We start from the raw sequence: 13,256 nt of genomic DNA, 5'->3' as shown, positions 1-13,256 counted from the left end.
TCCAGAAGCCCCACCCAGCCCAACAGACAGACCTCCACTCACGGCCACCACCAACAGCTGTGGCCCAATGCCCCCAAAACAGTGTCCCTGGTTCAGCTATTGTGTGCCCACCTGTACAGAGATGGGAGTCACCAGCTGTCATCAGGCAAAAAGATAAAGGTCCTGGTGCAAGTGAGAGTGGGATGACTGTAAGGCAGTCACAGGCACAGGGTCCCGGCCCAGTGGGAGGCCATCTGTGGGACAAGGGGTGAGCCAAACAAAGGTATCGACTGGCCTGGAGGCCATTTCCCAAATCCTGTCAGCATACCAGCACACCCAGGACAGGATGGCCCAGATTCTGCCCACTTTGCAGGAGATTCAGAGGCTGCAGAGTGAACACCATCAGGAGGCCATGGAGCAATGTCAGGCCCACCATACCACTAGGGCCTCCATCAAAGGGGTGCTGCAGGACATGACTGGAGTGCTGCATGAGATCTCTACCCGCTTACAGGCCCCGTCCTCAAGACACGAGACACCACAGCCCTCCACATCTGCTGATGGTAGTGGACTGGTGGCCCTGCCAGGGAACTCACAGGACCCCAGCATCCCTTCCTCCGCTGCCCAAGAACCCCCTCGCAAACGTCCAACCAGACATACCTCATAAATTGTAGCCATGACCAAATCCACCAGCAAGAAGTGATCGCTTCTTGTACTGTCTCCCTTGTGTACCACTGACACACCTTGTTGACCATCTGCTGTCGGTCCTTCTTTTCCCAATGGCCCCATGGACTCTGGGCCTGTGCCACCAACAGCTGTGAACACCAGACAGACTATTTCGGCCACCATCTACCCACTCCCTTGTATTTCACCATCCCTTATGTAGCTGCACTTAATTAAAAGTAGTACATTCACACCCAATGTATCTGTGATTTATTCCTATTGCATGCATGTGATATATTACTTTCTCTGTGTCAAATGTTAAACATTACCAGAAATTGGCTAGGGTGAATGTCTGCAGGCATGTAATATTCCAAATCTGAGAAATGGCTTCCTCACACTTGCACCAGGAATGTCCTAATCCTCCTTGTACACGGCATGGCAAAGGATATCCCAGCATAGTAAGATCTGCGAGGATCAGATATGTAGCATACATTTAGGTACAGTTCGTTCAATGACACATGTACCTGCATTGTGTCCAAAGTTGAACATCATTGCCAGAGTACTGTCACTTATTCACTGACCAGTATTACAATTTGTCAGTTATGCACGTACATAGGCAGCTTTCAAAATTAGTACAACTGTAGGCCAAACAGTCAATACGTGTGAAGGCAGGAAACACATCCAGGAAAACAAAACTTCTGTGGTGAACTACCCTTGGTAGTCATCAAACATATGAAGCAGTAAGGGGTATGTGACAGTGCACACATTGCACCACACACACACAGCTGTGTCTCCAGCACTGGTTGTACAATCTTACAATTGTACACAACTCTACGTAGGAAATGTTGTAGGAAACATTAGGCTAAATGTACTTGCAACTCATTGGAAGTATAGCTGAATCAGCTGAGTTCTGGAGTCCACATCATCCTTCCCTTTTCATCGCTGTCCTCTTTCCCCTCAGCTGCCAACGGTGGATCATGTCATTCCTCATCTTCCAGTAGGGGTACATGTCTCCTTAATGCCAAGGTATGCAGCATGTAGCAGGCCATGATGATCTGGCAAACCTTGTTTGGGGAGTACAACAGGGATCTGCCTGACAGATGCAGGCACGGGAATCTTGCCTTCAGGAGACCGAAGGTCCTTTCGATATCTCTTCTTGTCCTGCCATGTGCCTCATTGTAGCGAATATTACCCCCTGACCTGGGATACCTCACTGGTGTCAACAGCCAGAACAGGTTGGATAGCCAGAAGCACCTGGGAGGAGTAGGAATACATAGCTCATGTCAGCATTGTGTAGAGGGCAAAGAGTTAGAAAGGCAGGTTGTTAGCTACTGCACTCTCACATCTCACTCACCCACAAGCCAGGCTCTCTCTCCTTGTAGTTGTGCCATCAGGTGTGGGACACTGATGTTGCTTAAAATGTAAGAGTCATGCTCAGGTCCATGGAATTTGGCAATTACTTGGGAGATGTACTGGTCTGCAAGACACACCACCTGTACATTAATGGAGTGATAACTTTTCCTGTTCCTGTACACTTGTTCATTGAACCTGGGAGGAATCACAGGAATACGAGTGCCATCTATGGCCCCAATCAGACATGGAATCCATGCAATGGCATAGAAATCTGATTGCTCAGTGGGCAAGTCAGCAGCTTGTGGAAATTTGATGTAGGTGTGGAGGTGTTTCAGCAAGGCAGTCAGGACATTCCTTAAGATGTTTCTGAACACTGGCTGTGACACACCTGCTGCCAAGGCGACTGTTGCCTGTAATGACCCACTGGCCAAGAAATGTAGCACAGAGTACCTGCACAGTAGGTGGAATAGCATAGGGATTACGTAGACCTGGCAGTAGATCTGTCTCCAATTGGGCGCACAGTTCATGCATGGTCATCCAGTTCAGACTGTAGGTTAGTATGATGTGTCATTCCTCCATGGTTGCCAGGTCAACTAGGGGGCGATGCACCGGGGCATTCCTCAGTCTCTGCAGGGGGAGGTACCTAGGGAGGGACAACACACATATTTCACCACACCAACACATTATGGATGATGTCAACGCACACACAACAGCACAAACGTAGCCTTCACATCATGGAATGGTTGCATGTAGCTAACACTGTGACAATCGACGTGTGTACATGGTGCCATGCAACGTACAAATGCAGATAACTGATGCCACACATCACATATGGCATGTATTGCTGTGTATGACTGGTGTGCATGACATGTTCAGGAAGATATGACAGCATGGACGGCACGTAGAGATTGCACTCTATTACATTTTACACTTCAAATGGTGGTCGCCTGTTCTACATGCTGAGGACAGATGGAAGTGACATGACTTCGCTGGCGTAAATCATCATTGCCTTAGGCGGTCTGTACCGCCGTGCAGTTCCCCATTGGTTAACATAGGTGTCTATGGGGAACAGGGGCCAATCACGATCGCCGCTGGCAGTGACGGTGCGTACTGCCACGATCTTCACCACCATTTTGATTTCGCTTAGTCACTTGACTCCTGCACTCACCACGACCACTACTCCACTGCGTGTGCTGCTGTGTCCTGCATCTGGTCACAAAGATGGCACGTGCTACAGGGGAGAGGGCCCCAGCGTTCACCCCAGAGGAGCTGACGAGGCTTGTGGACGGGGTCCTACCCCAGTATGCAAAGTTGTATAGACAACCAGAGGAGCAGGTGAGTAGATGAACAGTGTCCTAGAAGTGAGTGCGATTGCTTGGGTGCAGGTGTGTGTTAATGTAGGATTACCAAGCATATAGGAGTAGTGGAGTAGGCCATTAATGTGTACCTGTAGGAAGATGAGGGAATGTATTGTTTTCAACTGTCAGTGTGATTGTATCCTATGTCAGTATGCATGTGGTCAGTCTACATTAATGTGTATTCCAACTTTCTCTCATGTAGGTCAGCGCCCATTAGAAGAAGGGGTTATGGCGAGCCATCACCAAGGACGTGCGGACCGTGGGGGGGTCTATAGCCGGCAGAGCACCCACTGCAGGAAACAGTGGGAGGACCTGAGATGCTGGGCCTGGAACACCATGGAGGCCCAGCTGGGGACGGCCTCCCAACGAGGGAGGGGTGCACATCGGACCCTGAACCCCCTAATGGCCCGCATACTGGCGGCAACCTACCCAGCCTTGGATGGGCGCTTGAAGGCATCACAGCAGCCACAAGGGGGTGAGTTTTCACCAAGTCCTGCATATCAACTGTATTGGGGGGTGGTAGGCAAGGTGGCATAAGGTTGTTGTTACAATAACTCATAGGTGTCAGGGTATGCTGGTGTTCAGCTTCTTGGCCAGATAACGTTACCTTGTGTAGGGGTCATGTGTACCCAGGTAAGGTGGAAATTGTATAATACAGCCAGTCAGGTACTGTTCTGGTTGTCTTGCTAAGTGACGCAGTGGTACTCATGACATCTGAGAATTAAATGGATACCTCAGTTGGAGTTGCAGAACATGTGCATTGAATCTGTAGGGCACCTCTGTCAGAGTAGTGTACTCCAAAGAGGCAGGTGTCCTCCCTATCAGTGGTACATTCCTGTAGTGCAAATGCATGGTAAGGTGAGCCCTGGGACTGAAGTGCACTGCATGTGTGCCTACCTGCATCATAGTTGAGTTGCTCACAGCCTGCATCCCTTTCTTTGTCTCCCCCCTCTCTGTTTTCTTGTGTCCTTGTGTGCATCAGCATCATCAGGCGAAGGAGCTGAGGCACCCATGAGTGGGGATGCTTCAGCCCACGGGACCCAGGAGGCACAGTCCACCGACGCCGAGGGAACCAGTGGGTTGGAGGGCGAGGGGAGCACCACGGGGAGCCTACTACCACTGCAACATCAGATTCAGATTCCTCCTCTGATGGCAGCTCCCTGGTGGTGGTGGTCCCCTTTGGGACCACCCCAAGAACATCTTAGTCCACCACTCCCCATACCAGCATCGCCCTCCCAGTAGCTCCCTACTGAGTTGCTCGTGAACCACACATCAAGGAGGGTGGGCGTCACCTTCACCGCAGGCACCTCAGCCCATGGCCCAGTCAGTCCTGCTGCCCTCAATGAGGAGGCTATTGACCTCCTGAGGACCATCTCTGTGGGACAGACAACCATTGTGAATGCCATCCAGGAGCTGGCATCCCAGATGCAGCAGAGCAATGCCTACCTGGAGGGCATTCACAGCGCCTTGCCTGGCCTCCAGAGATCGTTCCAGGCTCTGGCCTCCTCACTGATGGCAGCCAGTGTCTCTGGTATCTCTGTCCCCCCTCCAACTAGCTGTGCCCTATTCAGCACCCCTCTCCCCTCACCCATCTCAAGCACATAAGCCAAACAGCATGCACACAGAACAACACACAAGGTCACACACAGGCACCACAAGTCACACCACAGCCATGCACATACTCAACATACAGATGCAAACACAACAACAGCCACATACTCCGCTGTTTCCTCCACCCCTTCCTCCCTTACAGAGACCTCACCACACACCCACACACACCCGCAAGCACTGCATCCTCACTCCCAGATCCTGCTCCCATTGACACATTCATCACAACAACAGTCACCCAGACATGCACCCCAGACACCCCACCCGCACTCACCGCAACAACCATTACAGACACCAGTAGCACACACACTAGACATGCAGACCACCACAACTTACATTCACACGACCTGTTTGTCCTCTCCCACCCATTTTCACCCACCTCCTCTCAACACACGTAAACGCACCCACTCAGGCACCCCACATTCACCCACCGCACACAAGCAGACTGAGCACCCACTTGTATCAACGTGCAGCACACCTACACGCCCTATGACCAATCCCTCCACCTCTACTCCCCCCCCCTGTTTCCTCAGTCACTCCCCTTGCTCCTAAGAAACCTTTTCTTTTCCGCATTGACCTTTTTTAACCTCCTGGCCCACCCCAGCTTGTCCCTGCACGTTCCCGGGACCTCCCCAAACCCAGTGCCTCTGCCTCATGTTTCTCCCTGGACCTTCCTTCAAGATCCCATGTCCCTTCCCCCTCCAAGAAGACACCTGGCAAGAGCCCTGGTCCCGCAACCAGACACCGTTCTCCATCAGGTACTAAGGCCAAGTCCCCTCTCCCAATCTGATGACAAAGCTCCCCGCGCCAAGGCCAAAGCCCAAGCCACCCCCACCACAGCCCAAGCTCGAGCCACCCCCACCAAAGCACAAGCCCAATCCCCCCTTCATTACCTGAGTCCCCAGCACCAACTCCTCCCCTTGCGCCCTGAGGTGCCTGCCCCATTGATGCCCCTCCACTGTGGAGACCATGGTCGTGTCAGGAGTCAAGTTGGGGCCTTGTTGTGCCTGTTTGGCCCTGTGCCATGGTCCTCTGAACTGCCCAATAGGCCCATTTGTAAATAGTTTGCGATTTCCACCTTTAATTTAGCATATCTGGCAAACATGCACATTTGGCGCACTTTGAGCAAGTTGTCCTGTGTTTCACCATGGCTGCCTCGTGTGCACAGGTATGTGCATTGTTGTACCCATATGTGCATGTGTACGGTGCTTCTGTGGCTGCATCACTTCTATTTTTCAATTTTGCCCCTGTCTGTATTTGTGTGTGCAATGCTGTTTGTGTGGTGATAGTTTTGGCCGTTGGTGTGGGTGGTATGTGTACGAGTATTTGTTTGTGATGTGTGTTCAGTTGTTGTGCATGGTGTGGGTGGAGTGAGTGGTATGGACGATGATGTCATGGTATGGTACCAGTGTATGTGTGGTTTTCACTTGTGGTTGTGTGCCGTATGTGTGTCTGGTATGCCGTCTTCTGCCTGGTGTCTGTGTCAGCTGTGGTTTTGTGATCAGTTTGTGTGTGTCTGGCTATGTGTGTCATGATGTGTTTATGGTTGGTGTTGTTTGGTGTGTGTGTGTGTGTCGTGTGTGGGGAGCGTGGTGTGTGTTCTGGTTGTGCATGAGTGTCTTGTGAGTGCGCATGTGTGTGTCTATGGGTAGGGACGTTGCTGTGGGTGTTTGTCTGTGGCTATCAGTGTCAGGGGTGTGTGTGGCATGTGGGTGTGTAATTGTCCCCTTCCATCCCTTGCGTGGTAGGTGGCGTACTCACCGTTATTGCCTTCGTCAACGCTGTATGTCCTGGAGGTGAATAGCCAGTACCAGCATCGGGAAGATCTCCAGTTCACACTCCATGTCGTTGGCGGCCTCCTCTGAGTCCCTACGGTGAGAGTTTCCTTTTATACTGTTCCTTTCTGCCATGCTTTGAGTGGAGGTTGGCCCACCCTGGAAATCGTGGTGGTGTGCTGATCCCTATTACGGTGGGTGGTAAGGTCCTTTCAGTTGCCCTGTAGATGGCATCCGCTGTTGGCGGCAGTCGGTCCTCACTGGCGGTACAGGCGGTGTACTGGATGTGTGCTGGCCTGTTCACCGCCACGCTTGTATTACAGCGGTCTGCACCACCAGCCTGTTGGTGGTCGGATCGCCACCGCCGGTGTAGCGGGCATGTGTCCACCAAACTCGTAATGACCACCTATATTAAGTTCAAAACACCACCATACAAGAAAAAGAAAATGTGTGGTACATCTTTCTCTGTTCAAGTGGCCAAACTATGTAATTCACTACCCCCAAGTATTAGATCCACGGATAACTACCTTATCTATAGAGGGCTACTCAAGAGTTCGCTTTTTCCTACATAACCACTATACTCAAACAGCAATGGACTGCATAACCACTTGTAAATGCATGTTATAATTTGATTATGTGTATATATCTAGAAATGTGTATTTCTTTGTATAAATACATATAATAACTATTTTATCTTAAAATATATACATACTCTCATACTCTTTAGGCCTGTTTAACAAATGTATATTTTACTTCAAGTAAATGTGTATATGTATGTATTTGTGTGTGTAGGTGTATGTATGTGTATATATATATTATGGATATGTATATGTTTATATGGTTATATATATGTATGTGTGTATATATATATATATATATATATATATGATCCAAGAATTAGCAGTGCACTCCATCAAGGTACGAATAATTCTTGATTTAATTAAGACTTGAAACAAAAGAACAACGTGTTTCGACAGGAAGGTCTTTCTCGAGTTCAAACATCCTGTTCACACTACAAATCTTATTTATAGTGAAAACTTTGTACCATAACAATGCATGCTGGGAGTTATAGTTCAAATGTAAATGTGCAATTTTACAAAAATATTAATCAGAAATTGACTTCTCATAGTGAAGATAAAATAATATTGAAATTCTGAGTTCAAACATTTTGTAGGAAACCAAACATAAATCGAATACGCTTCATTTTTCATTTCCAACTCCACTGTAATAATACTCACAATTAACTCAACTGATTTTATGCTGCAATTAATATCATCGCTGAATTTAAACAAAAAGATGTGTAATAAAAGGATATATCTATGGCAAGCAAACATAAAAATAATTATCTTATTCAAAATTTAAGTATTGTGTAAATCAGGACTTATTTAAGAAGAAAAGGATTTTTCTAATGCTCACAAGGTGGTTAAGAAAATTTCTACAATTCTCATGATGACAAGGCATTATTTGACATTTCAAGATAAATGTGTAAATTATTTAGAAGTTGTACACCTATAAATGAACATAAAGTTCCTCATCATTATTCATCCCAAAAGGGGCCTTAGTTTTCATCTGAATTATAAACCTCGATTCAAGTTGCCTCAACCTTTTGACTCGGTCACCTCCTCTTTCATGTTCTGGGATATGATCAATACCGTAGTATCTCAGAGTTTTCCAATCATTTTGTGTATGTGTTTGTAAATGTCTGGCTGTTGCATATGTGTAATCTTTGTGAATAATAGCTCTAATATGTTCTAGGATTCTTTTCTTTAACACACAGATTGTACTGCCAATGTATTTAAGGCCACAATGACATTCTATAATATAAATTACAAATTTTGTGTTACATGTAATTTTATGTTTGATGAGCCACTCCTGTCCATTTGAAAATTTCAATTTTCTCAATGATTGCCCTATTTTACATGCTTTGCAGCAATTACATTTGAAGAATCCCTTTTGTTCCACCTCTAACCAGTTACAATCTTTTTCAAAGACAAAATGACTTTTTACTAACATATCCTTGATGCTAGGTGCCTTCTTGTATGAAAACATAGGTTTAGGGCCAACTATGGGTCCTAAGTCCGAGTCTCTACTGATTATTTTCCAGTGTTTGCACAAGATATTCTTAATAAGTGTGCTCTCTTTGGTATACTGCATAATCATCCTCACTGTTTCTTTAGAATTCCTTTCTCTTTTATTAAACAGAAATTCTTCTCGTTTTTTGGACTGAATGACATTTAAGTTTCTCTTAAGGATCTTCTCATTATATCCTCGAGTCCTAAATCTCTCATACGTTTCATCAAATTTCAGTAATAGATTCCTTTCATTAGAGCAATTTCTCCTCATCCTAATAAATTCACCCAAAGGGATACTGTTAATCAAAGGTTTGGGATGAAAGCTTTTCCCATGTAGTACACTATTTCATGCAGTTTCTTTCCGATACACTGTAGTTTCAATTTTGTTGTTCTCAATATAAATATTAATATCTAAGAAATTTATAGATGTTTTACTAGTTTCACAAGTGAATTTCAGGCCCACCTCATTATCATTTATGATATTAAAATATTGCATGAATTCATCCTTTGATCGATTCCAAATTACTGTATAAAAAGGTCATCTATGTAACGGACCCACAGTAACGCTTTCTCAGCAAATTCCTCATTGTTTTTATCCCATGCTATCTCTCTTTCCCACCAACCCATTACTAGGTTGGCGTAATTTGGAGAAAAAGAGATGCCCATGGCTGTGCCACATAATTGATGATAAATCTCATGATTAAATATAAAGATATTATTTTTTATGCACATATCAATCATATCAAGTAACATTTTTGAATGTTCTAACTATGAAATGTTACATTGTTTAAAAAAATATTCACAGGCATTTAACCCTATTGTATGATTGATAGATGTATAGAGAGAGATTACATCTATTGTAGCAAGTAAATAATTTTCATGCCAATCCAAATCTAATAAAATCTTTAGAAGATCTCCAGAGTCCTTAATATATGAGCTAAGGGGGTGATTCTGACCGCGGCGGACGGCGGTCGCCGCCCGCCAAGCGGTTCCCGCCGAAAGACCGCTCCACGGTCAAAAGACCGCGGCGGTCATTCTGGCTTTCCCACTGGGCCGGCGGGCGACCGCCGAAAGTCCGCCCGCCAGCCCAGCGGGAAACACCCTTCCCACGAGGACGCCGGCTCAGAATGGAGCCGGCGGAGTGGGAAGGTGCGACGGGTGCAGTTGCACTCGTCGCGAATTTCAGTGCCTGCAAAGCAGACACTGAAATTCTTCGTGGGGCCCTCTTATGGGGGCCCCTGCAGTGCCCATGCCATTGGCATGGGCACTGCAGGGGCCCCCAGGGGCCCCGCGGCACCCCCTACCGCCATCCTGTTCCTGGCGGGAGAACCGCCAGGAACCGGATAGCGGTAGGGGGTGTCTGAATCCCCATGGCGGCGGAGCGCGCTCCGCCGCCATGGAGGATTCTCAAGGGGAGCGGGAAGTCGCGGTACACCGCCGACTTTCCGTTTCTGGCCGCGGCTGAACCGCCGCGGTCAGAATGCCCAGCGGTGCACCGCCAACCTGTTGGCGGTGCTACCGCCGACCTCCGCCATGGCGGTAATTACCGCCAGGGTCAGAATGACCCCCTAAGTGTCTTCACAATTGGAGCTAAGTAAACATCCACATAATTCGAAACTCTTTCAAATAGTGAGTCACATGCCGAGACTATTGGTCTTCCCGGTGGCGATATCAATGATTTGTGAATTGTCGGTAGAAAATAAATTGTGGGTAACGTTGGATTCTCTTTTTTCAAATAAATATATTCCTCACGATCAAGTAACAGTTGTTGATGCCAATTATCAAATTTTGTATGTAGAAGAAAGGTCATATTCTTTATAGGATTTTTTGTCAATTTCTTGTACTCAGCTGGATTATTCAATTGTCTGTAAGCTTCCGTCATGTAATCAGATGTATTTAAGATAACAACATTACCTCCTTTGTCTGCTGCTTTTATTACAATTCTATTGTTTGTCTTCAAACATTTTAATGCCAACCGCTCCTTCTTAGTCAAATTTTCTGATTTCCTAATTTGTCTTTTGTTTGAAGACGTTCCAAATCTTCTAGAACTAATTCCGAATATAAATCTATTTTGTTGCCTGGTGATAATATAAGACAAAACTTAGATTTTTCTTTCAAACCAGATGGTTTGTGACATTTTGTATTAATGTCTAATTGCTGTAAGACTTCCATTTCTGTGTAATCCTTGTCTTGTAAATTGTGAGTCAGATCAAACAAAGTTTTGAGATCTGTGACTTGATCAATCTTTAGTAGGGTTTCTACCGATTCCTCCGTAATATCACTTGTTGAAATAGATACTGTCTTTTTCTTTTGCTGTGTGTGAAATGTTAACAGTTTAATTTCCTCACAAATTTATAAATATCAATGTGAGTATCCACATAATTATGATGAATTTCAGGGCAAAAAGAGAGACCTTTGTTAAGGGTTTGTAATTCGAAATCAGTTAGCTCATAATCAGAGAGATTGACCAAGTTCGGAGGTTTTATTATTTCCTCAAGTTTCTGAGAGAGTATTGCCTTTTGCCTATTTCTTTTGGCTCTCCTTGTTTTTCTCTTATTAATCCTGCCTGATTTTGTTTGTTTCCGAAGCCACGACCTACGATTCTGCCTCTTCCTCTTGATAACTTCTGATCCATGTAGAGTACTTGCATTTCCTCTAAAAAAGTATTGCCAGTATCAGTGCTTTCCCCTTCGCTGAGTTCTACTTCTGATTCAATAGAGGTCTCTTCACCACTGTGATTTGGTTGTATTCTAATAATCCTAGATTCTCGTTTCAGTTGGTCAAACCTTTTTGCAAATGTATATACCCTCCCAAACTTATAGTCTTTCTCATCCCTCAGGAATTTACTCTTTATTCTTTCCTGAACTTCGTCTTCATAATTGTTTAGATGTGTTTCCATAGCTTGTCGCAAAAGTGGTTGTTCGCTTTTATCATTCTGATTATTCAACAAATCTTCCAATTCTCTGATTTTAACATGTGTTTCTTCCAAGTCTGATTTAGCATGCTTTATTAAAAATTTCATCATATTCAATGAGCGTTGCGTGTTGTTTTCTGCCCACTCTGTAAATAGTTCAGGCTTAATGCCAGCATATGTCGGTATTAGAAATATGCGTAAGCCCCTTGGGATACTTTTTACCTCAATATATTTCTCTAGGGATAAAATTTCCCAACTCTTGTTTATTTCCTTTTTATAATATTTTTCTAATTCAAAAAATTGTTGTTTTAAAGAAAGTTCTTTCCTTGAGTTAGTATCTACTAATGTTGATTTTTCTTCCGTAAATGCTTTGGTTGTGTCAAACATCTTAGCTGCTGTTGCAGCTCTCTTCGCTTTCCTATCCTCCATTGTTGTGAGCAACGTGCAAACCAACTTGATTATTAACAACGTTTCAAAAGTTTATCGAGCACATGTTTATATATCTAGATATGTGTATTTCTTTGTATAAATACATATAAAAACTATTTTATCTTAAAATATATACATACTCTCATACTCTTTAGGCCTGTTTAACAAATGTATATTTTACTTCAAGTAAATGTATATATGTATGTATTTGTGTGTGTAGGTGTATGTATGTGTATATATATATATATTATGGATATGTATATGTTTATATGGTTATATATATGTCTTTGTATACATATATATATAATATATATATATATATATTATATATATAAATATATATATATATATATATATATATACATATATATATATATATATATATATTTGTATATATCCATAAAACAAGAAATTCACCGCACTCCTCAGGGTCCTGTGTGTCGCATTTATTGAAGCATTCAGTAACATGAACAAGACTTGTAATAAGTTGAAACGCGTTGGTGGTTAATGAATATGAATCTGTTATACATACCACTCTAATCCTACTATAGAAGACAAAAAAACATTTTACTCTCTTGGAAGTGTTACTCTGTCTGACCATCACCCTATACCTCTATCAATCTGTTCTCTATCTCCACTCTCTAACTCATCCCAAACCCATTCCATTACTATGATCTCCAAAATAGCCCTTCCCAGACTCTTCCCTCTTCTACCCCTCTTGACTCTCCCCAAACCTCATTTTATGACTGTGATCTCCCAAACAACCATACTAAATTCTCCTTCATTTATCTCTCCTTAGACTCATCTCAAACTTCATCCTTCTACTATGATCTCCCAATTAACACTTCTGGATTCCTCCCTCCTGTATCCCTCCATTATTATATTCAAATCAACTAACAGACTCACATGTCCTCTGCTCAAATTAACTCATACCTCCCTCTACTAATAACTAATATCGTACTCATATTTCCCTATACTAATCTGCCACTAGTCCTTTAGGGTTCAAACGCGCTTCAGCGCTTCGTCAGGGGTGGTAAGTGCTATATAAATACAATTACAATAGGGCACAATCAGGAATTCACATCAATCTGGTCCAGAAATAGAACCT

The sequence above is a fragment of the Pleurodeles waltl genome, chromosome 8 (genome assembly GCF_031143425.1).
Source record: "Pleurodeles waltl isolate 20211129_DDA chromosome 8, aPleWal1.hap1.20221129, whole genome shotgun sequence".
Lineage (NCBI taxonomy): Eukaryota > Metazoa > Chordata > Amphibia > Caudata > Salamandridae > Pleurodeles > Pleurodeles waltl.
This window is presented reverse-complemented; position numbering follows the sequence as displayed.